General features: G+C 39.2%; 1 protein-coding gene and 1 pseudogene across 1 annotated transcript in view; one reads left to right on the top strand and one right to left on the bottom strand.

The window, feature by feature from the left end:
* GPR158 (G protein-coupled receptor 158) overlaps window positions 1–19,397 on the top strand; it is a 304,244-nt gene that overhangs the window by 211,197 nt on the left and 73,650 nt on the right. The window lies entirely within an intron of this gene.
* LOC105102075 (PSME3-interacting protein-like) lies at window positions 1,458–2,280 on the bottom strand (annotated as a pseudogene).

Genomic DNA, 19,397 nt, shown 5'->3' with positions numbered 1-19,397 from the left:
CTGTTGACAGCTCGATTCCTTTTAGGGTGTGCTAATTTCAATGGCTCAAAACTCTTTGGAAGTTACTTTAAGCTATAGTGTAGGCACACTAAGTATATTAAATCTGGGGCGGGGGGAACTGTAGTTTTACTCTAAGCTTCATTTCCTTGGCTATGAGGTTTTTTTTGTTTTTTTGTTTTTTCTTTAAAGAAAGGCAATATTGCCACAAATTGATTTTGATGCATAACAAAATGTGTAAAATTTCTTTAAATTCAGAGGAGAAAAGAAGACAGGAACTTTTGTTGGCCTGACATCCTAGTTATAAGGAAAAATAATGAAACAAAATAAAATTTTTCTTCCAAGTGGCTTTTCTAAAATAAAACAAGGTAATTATCTATTGAAATCTCTGCCTATCTAGAAATTAGCAGTATCTCAAATGAGAAGAGTTGCTAAAGAAGTTTGTTTAAGGTAGCTTCTCAAAGCTCAGGAAATTTTATCTGGATTAGGGTTGGGAACAACTTTTGGCAACTGGTGGTTGTCATTGTATATATTTAGCCTTTGCTTCTATTTTTGTTTACATTCCACACATCGAAATTTTCTTCAGTCACTAAGTAGATGGCAGTGATAAGGTTTCATAATGTATAGAGTGCTGGTAGGAATTTTAAAACGATTGAGAGGACATATTTTGAGAAGCCATTTACAAATTGAATTCATAGGTATTATGGAGCACTGAATGAGGTATGGCATTTTCAAAGAGTTCAAGGGTTTCACACTAGAGTGCCTGTTTGAGTCATGGTTACTTTTGAATCATGGTTGCTCCCTCCTCCTCACCTCTACCTGCACCTATCCTCTTCACCTGTTTAACTTTTCTTTTTTGTTGTTGTTGTTTTCTTTGTTTTTGTTTTCGTTTTTGTTTTGTTCTGTGGGGTTTTTTTGTGGTTTAGAATCTTTACTTAGTCACGCAACATCAAGAATCAGTTAGTTCCAGGGCAACGCGCCATTCCATCCCTTGGGTCATTCTCTCCCGCCACATGCTCTACAACGCAGTATAACCAAACGGCGCATTCATCTAGAATAGAAAGTTTAAATAATATCTGTCCAATAACTGCCCTTTCTTCTTTCTGATGTTGGGAAAGAAAAAACCAAACAAACAAACAAACAAAAAAAGAAAGCAACCAAACCCAAACCCTTTCTAAGCCAGCTAGTGCCTATCTTCCCACAGCATTTTTAGGGGAATTTCTGCTCGCCCTATTTCATCAGTGAGGACAGAGGCCATGGGACAGGTCTGGGCCTCTGTACAGGTTGGAAAGAGAAACCAAACAATTTGGGCCACAAGTAGATTCTCGCACATTTTTAGATGAGGTTAAAAACATCACGGTGTGCACAGGGAGCAGGAAAAGGAGTTTTCTGAGGGCAGTAGTGCCTGGAGGCAGAATAAATAAACTGTCCGGTCTACTTTTGGGGCGGGGCTCCTTGAGGTAAGGACAGAGGAGCTAGGGGGCCTCGAGGAAGGTGTTGGTTCGGAAGATGGAGGAGACGGTTCTTGCCAGTGGTGTTGATGGTACCCTCACTGTCTGAGCTGGACTCAGAGTCGCTGCTCCCAGAGTAGGCGCCCAAGCCTGGGAGGAAGCCGATGCAGATGGCGGCGGAGGGGCAGTGGATGGAGGGACCAATTAGGGATGTGCTTCCAAGAGAGACGCAGGATGGGGCTTCTTGATTCTTGTCACCTGGGTCAGGGTCCGATTTCACTCTTTTCACACTGTTGCCACTCTCTGAGCTCTTATGCTTCACAGCTCCTGCCAACAGCTTTGCCTGGGAGAACTTGTTCTTGGTTTCTATGGGTTTCACAGTCACTTTCTTCTCCACTTCTTTCTTGTTTTCTGGAGAAATTCCAACCTTGTTGAGATTACTTCTGTATTCCTTCAGTTCTTTCAGTTCTTCCTCTCTTTGCTGCTTTTCTGTTAGTTCCTGCTGCCAAGAAACCTCATCAAGGAAGTTGATCTCATCTTCATCTAAGCCTCTTACCGTGTTTTTGAATTTGAACTGTTCCTCATACTCCTGCTGCTTCCTGTCTTTCTGTTCCTGTAGCTTTTCATACAGAGACCGAAGGTCATAAATCTCCCCTGGGCATTCTTCGGGATCTTCAGGTTTCCAAACTTTCTCCCATTCTTCTTGCCTCCTTTTGCACCGTTCATCTAGCTCTGCCTGAGACACAAACCTCTTTTTGATGACAAGGTTACCATCATCCCCTCCATCCATAATGGATCAATCAATCATATGACACAGGAATCCCACTCCTGGGCACACATCCAGAAGGAACCCCACTCCAGGATGACACCCGCACCCCAACATTCACAGCAGCACCACCCATAATAGCCAAGACATGGAAACAGCCCAAACGTCCATCAGCAGATGACTGGGCAAAGAAGACTTGGCACATCCATACAATGGAACACTACCCAGCCACAAAAACCGACAACACAACGCCATTTACAGCAATATGGATGCTCCTGGAGAATGTTATTTGTAAAGAGCAGTCTGAAGTAACCTGGCTGTCTAGGCATCTACCAGCATGCAGGAGGCGAGGCCCCCTCACCTCGGCGGTGCCCACCCCAAACTGCCACCACAAAGGTGCTCACTCTTTGGGAAAAAGAAAGAAAGAAGGAAAAAGAAAAAGAAGAGAGATAGAAAATAGTCTTTGCTTTTATATTTCTTCTGACCCTTCAGGGCTTCCTGTTCCTCACCGCCACAACAAAGTTCCCTGTTTAACTTGTCATTATCCTTCAGGTCACAACTTAAATTTCAGGTTCCCAGGGTGAGACTTCCTTAAACTGCTCCCTTCAGTCACCTTTTCTTTCTTCACCCATCCCCACTTCACTCCTATATGCAAACAAGGCACCATTTAAAAATAGTAGAGAGAGGAAAGAGTCTTCAGTGAATGCTACTGAGACAAGGACTTATACGTGGAGGAAATAAAATTAGATCCTTACCTCACACCACACACACATACACTCAGAGAACATCCAGATAAATTGGAGATATAAATTTGAAAAAATTTTAAATTAGCCTTTCAGGAAAAAATATAGAAGACTATCTTTGTGACCTTGAAAAGATTTCTTGACTAGTACACAAAAACCGAAAACCATAAAGGCAGATTTTTATCATCAAAATTGAGAACTTCTGTGTGAAGAAATACATAGAGACAAGGTAAAGTAAATCAAAAGAAAATTTATATAAGAAGAAACGCAAGTGGGCAATATATATGTATAGATGCCCAATCTCAAGTGCAATTAAGGAAATGCAAATGGAAATAGAGATACCACTTCACATTCATCCGCTGTATGGATATGTGGAAACTGAAATCAAAATTCTCACTTGTTGTATTTGTATGCACAGCCACTTTAGAATGCAAATTGTCAGCGTTTATACAAATTTAAAATATATGTACATTTTTGCATGTGTAGATGTAAAATTATATATGATGTACAGCCCCAAAATACTATTTCTAAATATGTACTTTAGAGAAAGACTCACACTTGCTTAAAAGTGGACATGTTTAAGAATGTTCACAGTGAAAATTTGTGGAGGATGCCTTAAATGTTCACCAACTTGGAAAAGAAAATAAATATATGTTCATTTTAGAAACTTTGAAAACCAAAGAAAAGCATGAAGAATTGAGCTTTGTGAAGTTCAAGGTAGATTTTTCACTATGGATGTGTATGATATATGCTGTGTGTGTGTGTGTGTGTGTGTGTGTGTGTGTGTGTGTGTGTGTGTGTGTGAAAAATGATCATGATTCAATTATTTTAAATTAGCTTTTCTATAAACTCTTATAGCAGGGACCAAATATCATTCACCAAATATTTGTGTGTTGTTTTACATTTCCCATTCTCCCTTGAGGTAAGTTTGAGAGCCATATGAGCAGATGGGACAATGAAATGTGCACATTGATTTGTAAAATGGATTGAGCCAGTGTGTCCCCTTTACCTTTCTCTTTCTCTGCTGAGGCAGTTTTGGAGGACATATTTCCTACATGAGGTGGCTGCAGGATGAAGGGCTACCTGAGACAAATGGACTTTGCATGAGTGAGATGTAGCCTTTGTTTAAGTTACTGGGCTTTCTGAGTTTGTTTCTGGAGCTTAGCCTCATTGAATGTTGACTAATAACTATCTCCAAATAAATATACATTTCTCAAAATTGTTGAGATAAATTATCATTTATCACTCACTGTAACCCACCTAGATTCTCCCTGCATCCCTAAAAGTACTCAGATTTATTCTCTAAATTTTAAATGTGATTTTAATGTTTATTATTATCAAAGTTAAGAATTGAAGATAAATATAAAGATAATAAAAATTACCCATAATTCTATGACAAGGATAACTTGTTGACAATTTCATCATTATCTTGCCTACCTAAATATGTATTTGTTCTTCATATCACTGAAAAACATTCTATTTAATAACTGTTTACCTTACCATTATGTGAATGGACCAAAATGCATTTACAAGTCACCACATGTTAGACATTTATGTGGTTTCCTGTAATTATCATTACAAGTTGTGCTATGAAGACCATCCTTGAATCAAAAACACTGTTCAAACAGAAGAGAGGATGGTGAATTTCTTCTATTAAACACAATTCTTTGCTGACACTTTCCTCCACCACTTCTGGCTTCTTCAGTGGCACCGTTTTTTAATTCTGTCACATGTGGTTTAGGACATATGACTGTTAAAATGCATTGTTCATCATCTATTGTGAGTATGTTGTAAATTATGAAAGAGTTATTCCTTCTAGTCCACGCCTTTTTCATCCTTTGGTCTTAGATTAAATACTATCTTGAAAAGAAAAGTAGTTTCCTATTTGGACTGTAAGCTCTTTCCTTATGCTCAAATCCAAAACATCACAGACTTTTTGACTAGGCTTTATCAGCATATGGCCAAGGGTCTTTGAACATTTAGTGGAAAAAGAGACTAGAGCAATAAATGGAGACATTTCACCTGAAGGGTGAAAATGAAATTTATCATAGTGGGCTGATTTTATTGGCCTTGTAACAAATGATAAATAATTCAACCTATTTAATCAACGAAAAATGAGTTTTTTCTACTTTGATACTAACAATATTCATTATCCAATATGGTAAATTTGTGTTTAGAAGGCTTGTTTTCCTAAATTTTCCTTTCTATTTTTTTAATATTGGAAAATAATTTATCATATTTGAGTAAAATTTAGCATTTACAAAGAATGAAATCACAGTGACTCCAAAGACCTTCACGTGCAGAACTGCAACTTAAGAGAAAGCCATATTTCCTAGTATATTTTTTAAGAAATTATTGACATACAGCCCTTTTACAAAAAGAGAAATTTGGTGTGTGTTCATTGTTGAATCATAGATGCCTTTGTTCGGGCCTCACTGAAGAGCTGGACTTGGAGAGGTCCCCTAGTATAGGGCCTACTTAAATACAATTGCAGGGAAGCCCTGTGCTCTTGTCCCCTCTGGTCTGACTTCAGCATTACTCACTCAATCTCTCTTCCTTTTACATAACCCAGTGCCATTCTGTTCAAGCCAAGCTTATCTCTGCACCACTCAGATAAGCCCCAGGCTGCTCTCTGTAAATGTCACTCCTTTAAGAAGATTGTTTTAGGGTGCTTTCTGAAAGAATTGGTTTTTAAAGAGTTCACTGACTGAATGTACTCTGAAGGATAGTTTGAGTTGGGGGCTATTTTTTTTTTTTTTTAACCTCTCAGGAGAACACCTGGAGACAGAGCAGGTAGCCCATCATTGACTCAGGAAACTCACTGGACTTGTTCAGTGGATAAGCATGGAGTGAAACAGGTCTGATAGATGCAGGTCTGCAGTGTCTGATGCAGGCAGCCAGGTTTGGGGACCACATCTGTTGCAGGTTGTCAGCAACTGTATTGGGAAATTATTCAAGCAACATCAACCATGTAGACTAGTGAATTAAACACCTATAATATAACTAATAATCTGAATCTCAAGGCTGTGAAAATTATTTTTGTGACAGTTTGGGCAGCTTCAGATTGTTTTGTCAGAGTTGATAATGTAGATGACCTTTGAGGGCTTTCTTTATTTACAAAAGGGTTTATGGGATGATTTTGTAGTTACCTGTTTATTGTGCTTAGTATTTTCTTCAGAACTTCATGAATAGCTGCCTATGGTGTTTAAATAAGTTCTAAATGACTGCATTTAAAATTTAAATCATTTAAAAATGTAGCATAGGAGCAAATGTCATTTAACTGCTATACATGATTCAGTTAAAACAAATTCATCCATTATAAAGTCGCAAAAGTGTTGCATACCAGAGAAGCAGGCTGACTTCTACACCTGGGGTCCTCAGTAGCCCCTACGCTAACCTGAGGGAAAGGGGAGGGAGAGAGAAGCCAAGAATAAAATCTACCGAGATACCATATGGTAGCGGGTGGAGTCCCTGGTATATGTAATTGTATTGCTAAATAGTATTTGTTCACATAGTGTAAATCAACATACAAAGATAACTCACTGATCTCTATTATGAACTAATTTTAATTCAAATACTTGTTCACTAACATCTAAGTGGATTGATTTTTTTTCTGATCATAAATTTTTATGCTGCATTTAGAAATTTATTAAATGTAAAGCTGTATGAAACAAATTAAGATCACTCATATTCTATCACTCAGAGATAACTATTGTAGCATAATCATACATTTTGGTCAATATGTTTTGTCTAAGTGGGAAAATTAGATCTTACTATAAATAGTGTTATCTTTTTTGTTTTTTCACTTACCTATGTCATTAAGTACTCACCAGCATTATACTTTATAACAGTTCCATAGAAGTTTGACTATATGTATGTGCTATAGTAGCAAAATTTATTTAGCTACTCCTAGACTTTTAGTTTCTCTTTTTTTTAATGTTTCAGTTTATTTAAACCACTCCATAGTGAAGTATTTTATATGTGACTATTTGAATCTAATTGTTTCTATACAGTATGTCACTCTATGCATGGATTAAACACTACAAACTCTTTCGTGTTTAAAAATGTAAACATTTTTAAATGAATTTGCTATTTTAAAATAATTTCTATTTATTTATTTATTTAAAGAATAAGTTATTTATTTTCTATTTATTCATAATGGCCAAAAACCGAAAACAACCTTAATGTTCACCAACATGAGCATATTGACGCTCAAAAGTATATAGTGTACAATTCCACTTACATGAAATGTCAGGAAGTACAAATCTACTTCACAGTAATGGAAAGCAGTGGTTGCTTGGAACCAAAAGTGACAGGTGAGAATTGACTAACTACAGAAAATTTAGGAAGTATAGACAAGCAAAGAGAAGGAATTATCTCACCATTTAGGGATTTGTATAGCATACCTTTTTAGATAACATAAGTACATGAGGACCAAATTCTATTTAATGAGGTTTATTTATTGACTAAGCAGGCAAGATCTCATGAGTAACACTACTGCTTTTGCTATTCTTAAGATGATTTTAAGCTGTCATTCTTTTCCAATGTTAAAAAAAATGTTTTAATATCGTGCGTTGCTGTGTCATTCGACAGTAAGGAGAAATTGCCAAATGATCATGAATTGTATATTAACTAAGTCTTTTTCCTGTTAATTGATTTTGCAGCTTTGATCTCCACTGCATATTACCAAAAAACAAAAAAACAAAAAAAAACAGTGGAGATTGCCTAAAATGATTGGCAACCTGCTTATAAAATTATTAATATGCATTTAAATGAAACACTAACCTCTTTTTCCTTCCTTCAGCTGAGGAATTTTCCCCACTTCATTAGGTCCCATTAATGATCTTAGAGCAGGGCCTCTCATCCCTGACCCTGCTGACATGCTGTAGGGGGCCTGCCCTGTGCATTTTGGAATGTTTGGCAGCATCCCTGGCCTAACTAGATACCAGTAACACCCCAGCCCCGGTTGTGACAACCAAAAATGCCTCCACATATTGCCAAACATCCTTTGAGGGAGCAAAATCACTCCTGGTTGAAAACCACTGACTTAAGGATAATCCAGCACTTTATTGTATTATCAGTATTTCCTTTATTACACTTGTCTCTCCTTCAATCATGTGAGTGTTCTTTTGATTATTAGGCTCCGGTATTTCTGTCCTGCTGTGATTTCAGATTAGTGAGGCAGACTTTGACAGGCCTTGGCTGTCATATGTCCATATGCACCCAAGTTACTTATGAACACCAACTAAGCTAAGGCACCCTTTGGAATGCCACTGTCCAGGATCGTGAAAAGTGGAGAGACACTTTGCAGATATTGACACAGGAAAATGTGGGACAAGAAGATGACCATGTCCCAGGACTCGGTTGAGTCCCTGGGGTGTATCCTGCCAAGTGTGGGTCCTTGGCTTCACACAGGAAAGAATTCAAGAGTGAGCCACAGTTGAGTAAAGGTAGATGCAGTCAGAGAGATACACACTCCATAGACAGAGTGTGGGCCATCTCAGAAGGCGAGGGAGTGAGAGTTTTTATGGGCTCAGTAGCTTCATGTATGCTAACAAGTGAGAGGATTATCCCAACTACTTTTGGGCAAGGGGCTGGGATTCCCAGGCATTGGGCCACTGCCCACTTTTCGACATTTCATGGTCAGCCTAGGAACTGTCATGGCACCTGTGGGAGTGCCACTTACCATATTAATATATTACAATGAGCATATAATCTGGAAGTCAAGTCTCCCGCCATCTTGGGCCACACGGTCTGTTGGGAGTTGAATTTTCTGCCACCTTGGTGCTAACTGCTGTGTCATTCCTTGAATGGCTTTGCCCAGCTCCCTTCCTCCCTGTCTCAGTATGACCACAGTTCTCCTTATAACTTTATAGCAGGCATTTAACTTCTTGTGACTCTGCTAGCTCTTATTCAAAACATATTAAGCAGACTTAATTTTACTTCTACATATAAGCAGGTGTTTAACAAGGTTAAAAGTAAAGGACTCTGGGGAATTTTCAAGTTAGTGGGAGTTATCGGTGCTTTCCCAATTCACTGGGAAAGAATGCTTGGCAGAATTAGTAGGCATTTGAGTGGAAGAGAAGAACCGTAATAGTTGAAATAGCTATCCTCATTATCACTTTGGGTTAGATGGGGATTACTGTCCAAAGGAGGCTGGTGAGTATACCGGAGAAGCAATTATTAATCTGTGTTCAGCAGTCATTGTGCTAAAGACACTGTACCAGACTATTTGGGGGAGAAACAGTAAGAAGAGAGCAGAGTGGTCCTCACGGAGTGTACAATCTTGGGAGAACTGTACGTAAACATTTTTACAGTTGGGTAACATGACTATCAGTGAGAAACAGTTATTTCATCAATTGACAGTATTTCATTGATTGCCAAATGAGTTGTACAGACAGTCGCAACAGGAGTTTAGGAGACAGAATTCTGTAGACTGGAGAGGTCAGAAAAGTGGGGTTGGAAAAAGTAGGCTCTGAGCTTGGCGTGAAGATAGGCAAAGGAGGTAAGGAAAAGGATCCCAGTTAAGGAAGATGGCATGTGTGAAGGCTGAGATAAGAGAGCTCAAAGTATATCTGGTGTGTGGAATTGAGAAATAAAGCCAGGAGAGCATAAAGCCAGATCCTTGAGATCCTTGAACATCAGGGTAAAGAATTTTGATTAGATATTGGAACCTAAGGTTTCCCAGACTGGGTTCTGTGAAACAATAATCCCAGGGAATGTCCTTTGAATAAAGTGTTATATGGTTAAATAAACTTTCAAAGTGTTGCATGCTGGTTTTTAAAGGCTTAAGTCAACATTTGCAATTGCAGTTTTGATCACAAGGTGGATATGGGGAGAGGATTATGAGGAATAAAACCAGACCTTTTATTAACATAAGCATAGCAAACTATTAACAATCAGTGGAACAACTTAGAGAGAACTTGCAATTTGATGAAAGGGAAGGTTTAACTGTTTTTGAAACAAGAGGTGATATTATCAGAGAAATATTTTAGTCAGTATCAGCTTGTAGACAGATTGAAAAAAAATGTACGGTTGGCCCTTGAACAGCGCCACAGTTTAGGGGCACTGACTGTCAGCGCAGTTGAAAAATCTGCATATAATCAACCCCCTCTGTACCAAGGTCCTCCTCATTTGTGGTTCCTCATCTACTGATTGAACTAATCGTGGATCCTGTAGCACTGTAATATTTACTGCTGAAAAAAATCCAGGTATAAGCAGATCCATGCAGTTCAGACCTGTGTTGTTGAAGAGTCAACCACACATAAAGTATTCAAAAGATAGGGCCCATCTGCAGCAACATGGATGGACATAGAGATCGTCATTCTAAGTGAAGTAAGCCAGAAAGAGAAAGAAAAATAACATATGATATCACTCACATTGGGAATCTAAAAAAAGAAGAAAACAGGACACTAATGAACTCATCTACAAAATAGAAACGGACTTGCAGACATAGTAAACAATCTTATGGTTACCAGGGGAAAGGGAGTGGGAAGGGATAAATTTGGGAGTTTGAGATTTGCAAATGTTAGCCACTATATTTAAAAGCAGATTAAAAAAAAACCCCAAATTTCATCTGTATAGCACAGGGAACTGTATTCAATATCTTGTAATAACCTTTAATAGAAAAGAATATGAAAGTGATTATTTGTATATGTATGCATGTCTGGGACATTATGCTGTACACCAGAAATTGATACACTGTAACTGATTATACTTCAATTAAAAAAAAAGAAAGATTGAGCCCATAAGGAGAGAGCTTCTGTTCTAGGAACTTGTTAATTTATTTTTTCATTCTTTCATCCCTCCAAAAACATTTATTAAGCAAATACTCTATGCTGTGTGGTAAGCAAGGTAAATTACATGGTAAAGAAGGGATACATGGTCCCTGCCATCATGGAGTTTAGATTCCAAAGGAAGAAGACAAACATAGATTTAATTTTTTTATGAGCACTGTTAAAAAAACAGAAAGAAAGAGAGTACTCTTCTACTATTCTGTTGAATGCCAATGCTTAAAGAGATCTTTTAATTTCATCTTAAATATGTCATGAAGTATCTATTTTAATATTAGCAGTATCACTCAATCTTGTTAAATTTAACTTTGCTGGTTTCAGTGTTGAAATATAGCTTTATTTAATCTTGGACCAGCTTAACATTTTGGAAATAACATTTCAAAATACCCATTTGAAAGAGGAAAGAAAGTATAAGGAGAGAGAGAAGTAGTTTTTTGTTTGTTTGTTTTTAATGCATGTATGGCCTGTTACAATGTGTCAGTTTCTGGTAGACAGCACAATGTCCCAGTCAAGAGAAGTTTTGGGGTTTTTTTACTTTTGTTTAGCATATTATATATGCAGAAAAGTACACATATCATAAAGGTGCAGCTTGATTAATCTTCACAAACTGAAAACAACAAAATGTGATCAGCTCCCGCAAAACATCCCTTAGTTTCCTTCTGTTACAGCCTTCCCTGCCCGCTAGTGTAATCACCATCCCAGCTTCTTTCAGCCATGGATTCATTCAGTTTGCCTCTGTGTGTGTCATATATAAATATAGGCATTCGTTACATAGAGAATTTTGAAGGAAGCCAAGAAGGCATATTGGGTTCTATATCCAGAGCTTTCTGTAGTTCAGTGATTCTTAAACTTGGTCACACACACGTTGGAAACAACTAGGAGCTTTGAAGATTACTCACATCTGAATCCCACCCAAAGAGGTACTTAATGTATTTGGCATAAGGTAAGGCCTGGGCAACAGCAGTTGAAAAGCTCTCCGGGTGATTCTAACATGCACTGAACATTGAGCATCACTACTGTCAACGTGTTGAAAGTAAAACCATAGATGTTTACATAATACTGGCACTAGCTTTAAGCCTAACTGACTAATATTTGTAAACCTGGGCTCTCTGTGTCTAGAGTTTAGGTTGTGGGGCAGCAGAAGAAGTAGATATTACATGTGACTAACAACCCTCCCACGATCTGTCACCTGGGCAGCAAACCGTTTTTGAATTTGGGACTGCGTGGGAGGTAAATCGGTTCGCCTTGCTTTAGAACAGCCTCTGCTTATAAGATGTTGGAATGTCACAAGCACCAGATTGCAGAACTGTCAGATTTGTGTCAAAAGGCATTACATCCTGGCACTGAGACTGGAGAGCAGTGACTCATTTGCTTGAGAGCTTTAGGGACCCCTGGAAGCCTGTGGGGCCTGGTGATGGCCCTGGGAGCTGGGGGTGATCTTCTTCTCAGAGCCTAAGGTAGCCCTCAGGGGGACTAAGATATTTCAGACTTGGAGGAACACAGAGTTGAGTTCTCAGGAATTCGGGTAAGTGGGAAGTGCCGAAGCATCTGAATTCTATGAAAGTATTTTCATTTTAGCCTGAAAATTGACTCAGCAGCAAGCTGATAAAACTGAATATGTTTCATGTCTTTTTCTTCATTTTTTCCCAAAAGCTTTTTGAGGTTAGTAAAATTTTGAAAGAATTTTATTTTACAAATGATAACTTGAAAATTTCAAATCCTGGAAGAGGTTCTTTATGATTCACTGAAAGGACAATTTACCTTCCCTGAAATACAGTGGGACCTTCAGTTCCAAACCCAGAGGCTCCAATCCATTTTGCAAGTCTCCTTAGGAATGCTTCTCACCCCATCCTACCCACCCCCAACTTTAGAAGAGCTGGTGCTGTTCCTTGTCACCCTGGGATGTCTTTACACCATGGTGATAATGTTGACCCCAGCCATAGAAGAGCCTGGGCTGTTCCTGCCCATTCTCTGAAGATCGTGTGTTGTTTGTTTCTTCCCTTTGTGTATTTCCTGTGTCTGAACTAGCTATCTATTTGCTTTTTGAGGATAGAGAAGTTCATGAGAGACAAGATCCCTTCTCTCAAGGATCTTATAGTCTAGTAGAAGAGACAAAATAATGTTGGCTAATAAACAGATAAGGATTTCAGAGACCTCTCTAGGAAGAGGCATGTGAGATGAGACTTAGATGAAGAGAAGGAGCCGTTTCAGTGAACACCCACAGCCACAGCATTCTAGGCAAAAAAAAAAAAAAAAAAAAAAGGTGAGTGAAAAAACCTTGAGGAAGGCATAGGCTTTGACATGTTTGAGGATCAAAAAGAAGATGGGAGTGGCTGGAGCGCAGTGAGGATGGGGAGGAGCTCGGGAGGTAGACAGGCTAAGTCAAGGAGTTAGGATTGTATCCTAAATTCAGTGGGAAGCATTTGAATCCAGCAAAGGATGGTTGGATTCACTTGATTTGAATTGAGCGTACAATGAATGGATTTTTTTTAATAAAGTGGAATGAATCCATTTTTTTTCTCAGATCAGACATTTGTGGCTTTTCTTTCCACCTCCATGTTCACCTCAGGAGTACTAATGCCATTGTCTCAAAGGAAGATATGAGAGAGACCTGTGGCTGGATTCTTGCCCTTCACCTTGGTGGCAGTGGAGCTAGTGGTCTGTGGTAATCATTACTTTAATTGAATTTGGTTTGCTGAGAGCTTGAGATTTCTTTGAAAACCTATATTTTATAAAATTACATTCTCTATGTACTGCAGATAAATATAGAAAGAAGCGCTGGTGTGAGACCTTCATTGGCTTTTAGAATGATATTTGCTTTTCATTTGACAGTCTACTTTGACTTTTTCAAAATACCTGGGGATCATTCCATGCCTTTTGGCAAGAAAAAAAAAAAAAAAAAGGAAGAAATGAAAGCACGGGCTGGATGCCTATCACTTTTAAATCCTGAAAAATAATCAGACAGGACCCTTATTAAGTTACTGTAGAATGTAACACATATAACCTTTACATAGTGGTTTATTTGAGATGATCAATCTTAACTAAACGATCAAGTTTTTATTTATTTGTTTGGTATTAAAGCATAAAAGCTGGCGGATTTTTTTCTGGATGTTTCCTTTGTTGACACACAGAACTGGTTGGTCTTACACTGAAGCAGATGTGTGCATTTAAATCTTGGAGATGCATACACAGTGTGAAGTGACTGATAAATGAACAGGGCTTACAACTGCAAAGTTAATGCACATGGCAGCTTATTGGCATATAAATTAAACTGCTGCAAGGTGGAAGAATGGAAGAAAAAATGAGGTTGCTGTGTGAGATCAAATTAATTTGGGAATCATTTGGACATTTTATTCCCCTGAAAACAGTTTGCTTGGGGATCTCCGGCTGTGTCTGGCATCAGGCCACATTCACAGTGAAGGAAAACGTGCTTTAAGACTTGAAGTTACTCAGCACGCAATGGTTTCAGTCTGTCGTGCGCATAAATAAATGGATGTTTTACAGAAATCATTTCTGGTAGGAAGTGGAAGCCAGAAAGGGCCTGAGGAAGAGCGATGGTGCGGACCTGCCTGGGGCAAACTGGGCTGGAGACGTGCCCCACTCACAGCACAGAATGAAAAAGTCAGGGCTGCTCTGGGGAAAGAATTGATAAGGAAGAGAGGGGAGATTAGCACCAGGAAGTCGGGGGCTCTTCACAGCGGTGCCGCACCAGGCAACCCCGTGACGGAGCACGGCATCCATCTTGCTCATCCTCCAAGTCTCTGCTCAGATGTCACTCTTCCCAGGGACCTTTCCTGATCATCTTACCAAAACCTCTCCTTCCATGATTTTCTATTACTGATCCTAGTTTTGTTTTCCTTGATGACAATTTGAAATTATTTCTTTATCTATGTGTTTATGTAGATATTATCTCTCTTCTTACTAAATTAACCACAGTTTGCAAGACAGGGCAGCATCCTGTTTTCTTTGCCAGGGTTTTCCCAGCCGTGCATTCTGCATTCAGCACTAACTCTGCCTGGCAGACAGTTAGGCAGGTAAGAAATGTTGTTGAATGGATATACAGAGCCTGGAGGAAAATAATCCAATATCAGCTGTGGATGGGATTCTAGCCCACGTACGTTAGTCTTGGGGGTGCGGCTCTGGTTAGGGTGCACACAGAGAGATGTTCCACACTCAGCCGGAGGAGAGCAAACATCAACTTACAGAAGATCAGGTGGGTGAGGGTGCCCGACACCACCTCATCCATCCCCCTGATGTCCTGTGACACAGACTAAGGAAATCATAGCTCCCCTCCCAGTGTGGTGAGAGCAGGACCCACTGTGAAAGAAGCTCTCCAACTCACAGGGCAGATGCCTAGCAGAGCCAGGATCTGAAGCCCAAGACCAGGCCCTGTGTTCCCTTCCACGTCATCTCCTGACACTGTGCTCCATATACCGGGTGTCCCAGCAGCTGCGAACTCTTCTTTCCCTGCACCAAGTACCGGAGACTTGTCCCTGAGTTCTGTAAAGCTTCAGCCTCCAAAGCCAACCTGATGGCTCCCCTGAATACCACAGGAGCCGCTGTATCACACACCCTTTGCCCTGGAAGATTTCCATTTCTGATGACTGCTTCTTGCAGCGAGACAGTCGAGCCTAGGAATAGTCCCAAAGAAGGAATGCCTGAGTCTAGGACTATTTTAAGCTTCCCCTAAGACAGAGATAAGCTTATATAACCTCAGAACAGTCATGATTTTCAAAGCTTACTTCAGAGCAGGTTAAAGTAGGTGTAGCCAACGTGCTTCCACAATGAACTACCCCCCCACCCAGGACCCTTGGAAGGGAGGATAATTCTACCATGTACCAAGCACCTACCGTGTGTGAGACACTTTATGTAGATTATCCCACATAAGGTGAACCAAGGTAAGTGTGGGATCCAGCCACATCTCTGAGTGATGCTCTAATTAAGAACCACATTTATAAAGCTGCCCTGTTGTGATTGAGGGTTAAGGTGGGACCACTTTGCAGTCTGGTAGTTCTCCAAATGCTCAAAATAAGCTGGCTTGTTTTTCCTGTCCCCACTGAGCAATGATGCCATAGTTGACAGGCTTCTAGTGTTGAGGGACTAGCCTGCAAAAAGTACAACATGCAAACCAGGTGGCTGAGAGGTGCTAACTTCCAAGCACATGGTCTACAGATGGGGCCACCTCTGCTGCCAAGGAAGTGGATTATGAGTTCATCTCAAGCAAGGAAAGGCCTTGAGTTATATTTACATTTTTTTAAGATACTTTTACCTCCTTGTGCCTTTCACATGTAAAGCGCTGTGACATTTATCACGTTCCTTCCATCGATATGGCCAAAATTATAAACAGGTAGTATGTTGACTGGTACCTTTCCCATAGAATTACCAAAAAATTCTAGAAAAAAATTCCCAAGGCATCTTTAAAAAAAAATTTTCAGCTGTGGATAGTGTTATCAAAAAGGCAAAGCTTTTCGTCTTTGATAAAATGTTTCAGGGCCAGTAATTTTAAAACACATGGTCTGAAATCATGAGTGTAACTTCATAGTTGTGGAAAAAATCTAGACCATATAATATCAGAGTTTAATTCAATCTTATTTTAACATTAAGCAAAAATCCCAACCTTTATTATAGGTATCTGAGTATCTACAGACTTGTGGCTCTTTGTAACAGATTCTATACTGTTGAGCAGAGAAAACTCCAAATAAGAGTCAGTCCCAGGCATTCGCCACAGGCAGAGGAGTTTAACTCACTTCCTAAAGCAAAACCCCTACTCTGTTAGTGTCAGGAGAGCACTATCTGGGTAATTCTATTTCTTTCAACTTCCTCATGACACGTGAAACTCTGCACAAATAGACGGGCCATGATCTCTGCCTGGAATTACTGTCCACTGCTTGTCATGTGGCTGAAGTTCAGTTCTCTGTCCTGCCTTCTGGCCTCCTTTACCCAGAGGACCCTCCCTCACTGTTGTCTCCTACCTTTGCATGCTGTCTGCCTCATCAATAACATTTAAAATAATTTATCATTAGTACTATTTTATTGACTTATTTATGGATCTCTTCTTCATTTGGTTTCAAATCCACGAGTTCAGGGACTGCATATTTTTATTTACTAGTATATTGTTCTTTTCTTGGCACAGTACCTATCACATAAACTCAAATATTTGTTGAATAAATGAGTGAATGAAGGGCTGAGTAAATGAACGAGTGTGACAGAGTGGTCAACCAAGTCTCTCTGCCTTTTCCTAAATATACTGAGCCCCCAACTTGACTTTCTTTTATCTTCATTAGATCCAGGAAATGTACTGCTTTAGTTCTGTGCCCCAAGAAGAGACCCCGGTCTCAGCCTTGCCTGGTTTCTTACTTTCTAACCCTGGGCCAGCTTTCACATGGAGAACACCACCTTATACAGTCCCTCATCTGGGAGATGCCTCTAACTCCTTACCACCTTCAGAGTCAAGACCAACAACAGCAGACCTCAACTCTGTGGCCATCTAGGGCATTCCTACTGAGTTCTGCATTTTCAACTAGTTTCTGTTAATCCCTTTACTCCTCAAGAGAGAGACCAGAGCGTGGCAGGGTTGAGACAGTAACAGATCCCCTGTTTTCAAAGAGCTCTGAAAATTTATTTGGATCCTGTTTTCAAGGAAATTATATGCTTACTTTTTTATAAAGAGAGATCTCCCAACAGAGATACAGCTTCCTTATTCCCATAACCCTGTTGAGGATAATGCCAATTTTCATCTAATTCTCCTTGGCTTTAGTAATGAGATATAGGAGTTGGGGAAAAATGAAAGATTAGAAAAGAGATCTGGATTTAACTTGGCCTTAATGGAAACTGGAACAGTTTAATTCAATTCACTATAAATTTCAAAAGGCTAATATACAATTAACCACTTATATACAAATTTTAAAACTCACAAAATAAGGTTATGTATTATTTATGGATACATATAAATGGAACAGAAGTAGAAAAACATGTCCTGGATGCATATACATCAAATTCATTTCAGTGCTTGCCTCTGGAGAAGGTAGGAGACGGTGGAACTATGGAGGGGAATTAAGAAGCTTCTACTTGGTTATCTAAAAGCCAAAAGCAAAGAATCACAAAACTATACATGTTTATTATTAATTTGTGTGGTGTGCAGATATCAAGGTTCTATTAATTCAATTTCTCTCAGTCAATTTCTGTATTTTTAAAAGACTGTTCAGAAAATAAAAAGATAAAGTTGTATTGAAAGAGTCCTGTCAAGATCTAAGCTGAGCTGAAGGGAGCTGAGCTGCCAAGTGTCAAAATAGCTGATCAAGGCCACAAGGCAAAATAAAAGTAGCAGTCGAGCCTTTCAGCACTCACGGCAATAGCATCAGCAAGAGGCTGACCCAGACCAAGTGCTGGTGCCCCCAGTGTTCCATTGTCTCCCATGGAAATGGCATCAGGAAAGGGGCAGATGGGTCAGCACAAGTGTGGGGAATCGTCTCACTGCAGAAGGAGCCCCAGACAAAAGGCCCTGGCAGTTTTGTGGACCCAGAGGCCAGGGGAAGAGCTAGGAATGGAAAAGTACTCAGTACTGAGTCAGAGTGGAGAAAAATGACTTCAAGGTCTTCCAGTTAGGAGACCTCAGGATGGAGGTACCTGTGCTAAGGATGCATGTATGAGTCAGAGCGTGGCTGGCCGGAAGGCCAGAGCTCTTGCCTATAAATTCCTTGAGACTGTAATACGTCACAGTTGTGCATGTAACTCACATTATGAAGCTAGCATACCCTGATACCCGAACCCGATAAAATCCAAGGTAACAGAGTACATAAACAGCTGCCTTCATGAAGGTATATTCAGAATTCCCTAACAAAATAATAGCAAATTAGATCTATAAATAAATAAAAGTGATAATACATTGTGGCCATGTGGTGTTTATCTCAGAAACTCAAGGTTAGGTTAATATGTTTTTAAAATATCAAATAATATAATTCATCACATTAACAGGATAAAGGAAGAAATTCATATGATCATCCCAATGACAGAAAAAGCATCTGACAAAATTCAGCACCTACATACAATAAAAGTTCTCAGAAGAAAATAGAGGAGTTCTTTCTCAGTATGATAAAGGGCATCTATCTAAAACCATACTTAATAGTGAAATACACAGTTTTCCTTAAGATCAGAACAAAGCATGGATATCTGTTCAAGCTAATACCACTCAACATCATACTGGAAGTCCTGGCCCATTGTTACATGGCCAGAGAAAGAAAGAAAAAGAGACAAAATAGAAAGGAAGTAGTAATATGGTTTTTATTCGTAGGCAACATACTCATTTGCAACAGACAATATGAAAAAATGTACAAAACCGTAACAGATGTAATGAACTTGGCAAGGTTGTAGAATACAAAGTCAATATACAAAAATCAATTATTTTTATAGACAGGAAGCAATTGAAAAATGAAAATTTTTAATTATATTTACTGTAACATCTAAAAGCACTAATCACTTATAAACATGTCAAAAAATGTGTGACATCTACACTGAAAACTACAAAATATTACTAAAAGAAAATAAAGAAAACCCAACCAATGGAGGAATGTACGATGTTCATGAATTAAATAGTTGCCAGTTTTCTTCCACGTGGTCTGTAGAACCATTGCAGTTGTAATCAAAACTC

Source organism: Camelus dromedarius, chromosome 26, assembly GCF_036321535.1.
Source record: "Camelus dromedarius isolate mCamDro1 chromosome 26, mCamDro1.pat, whole genome shotgun sequence".
Lineage (NCBI taxonomy): Eukaryota > Metazoa > Chordata > Mammalia > Artiodactyla > Camelidae > Camelus > Camelus dromedarius.
Note: the sequence above shows the minus strand (reverse complement) of the source record. Positions and strands in the feature narration are given on the sequence as shown.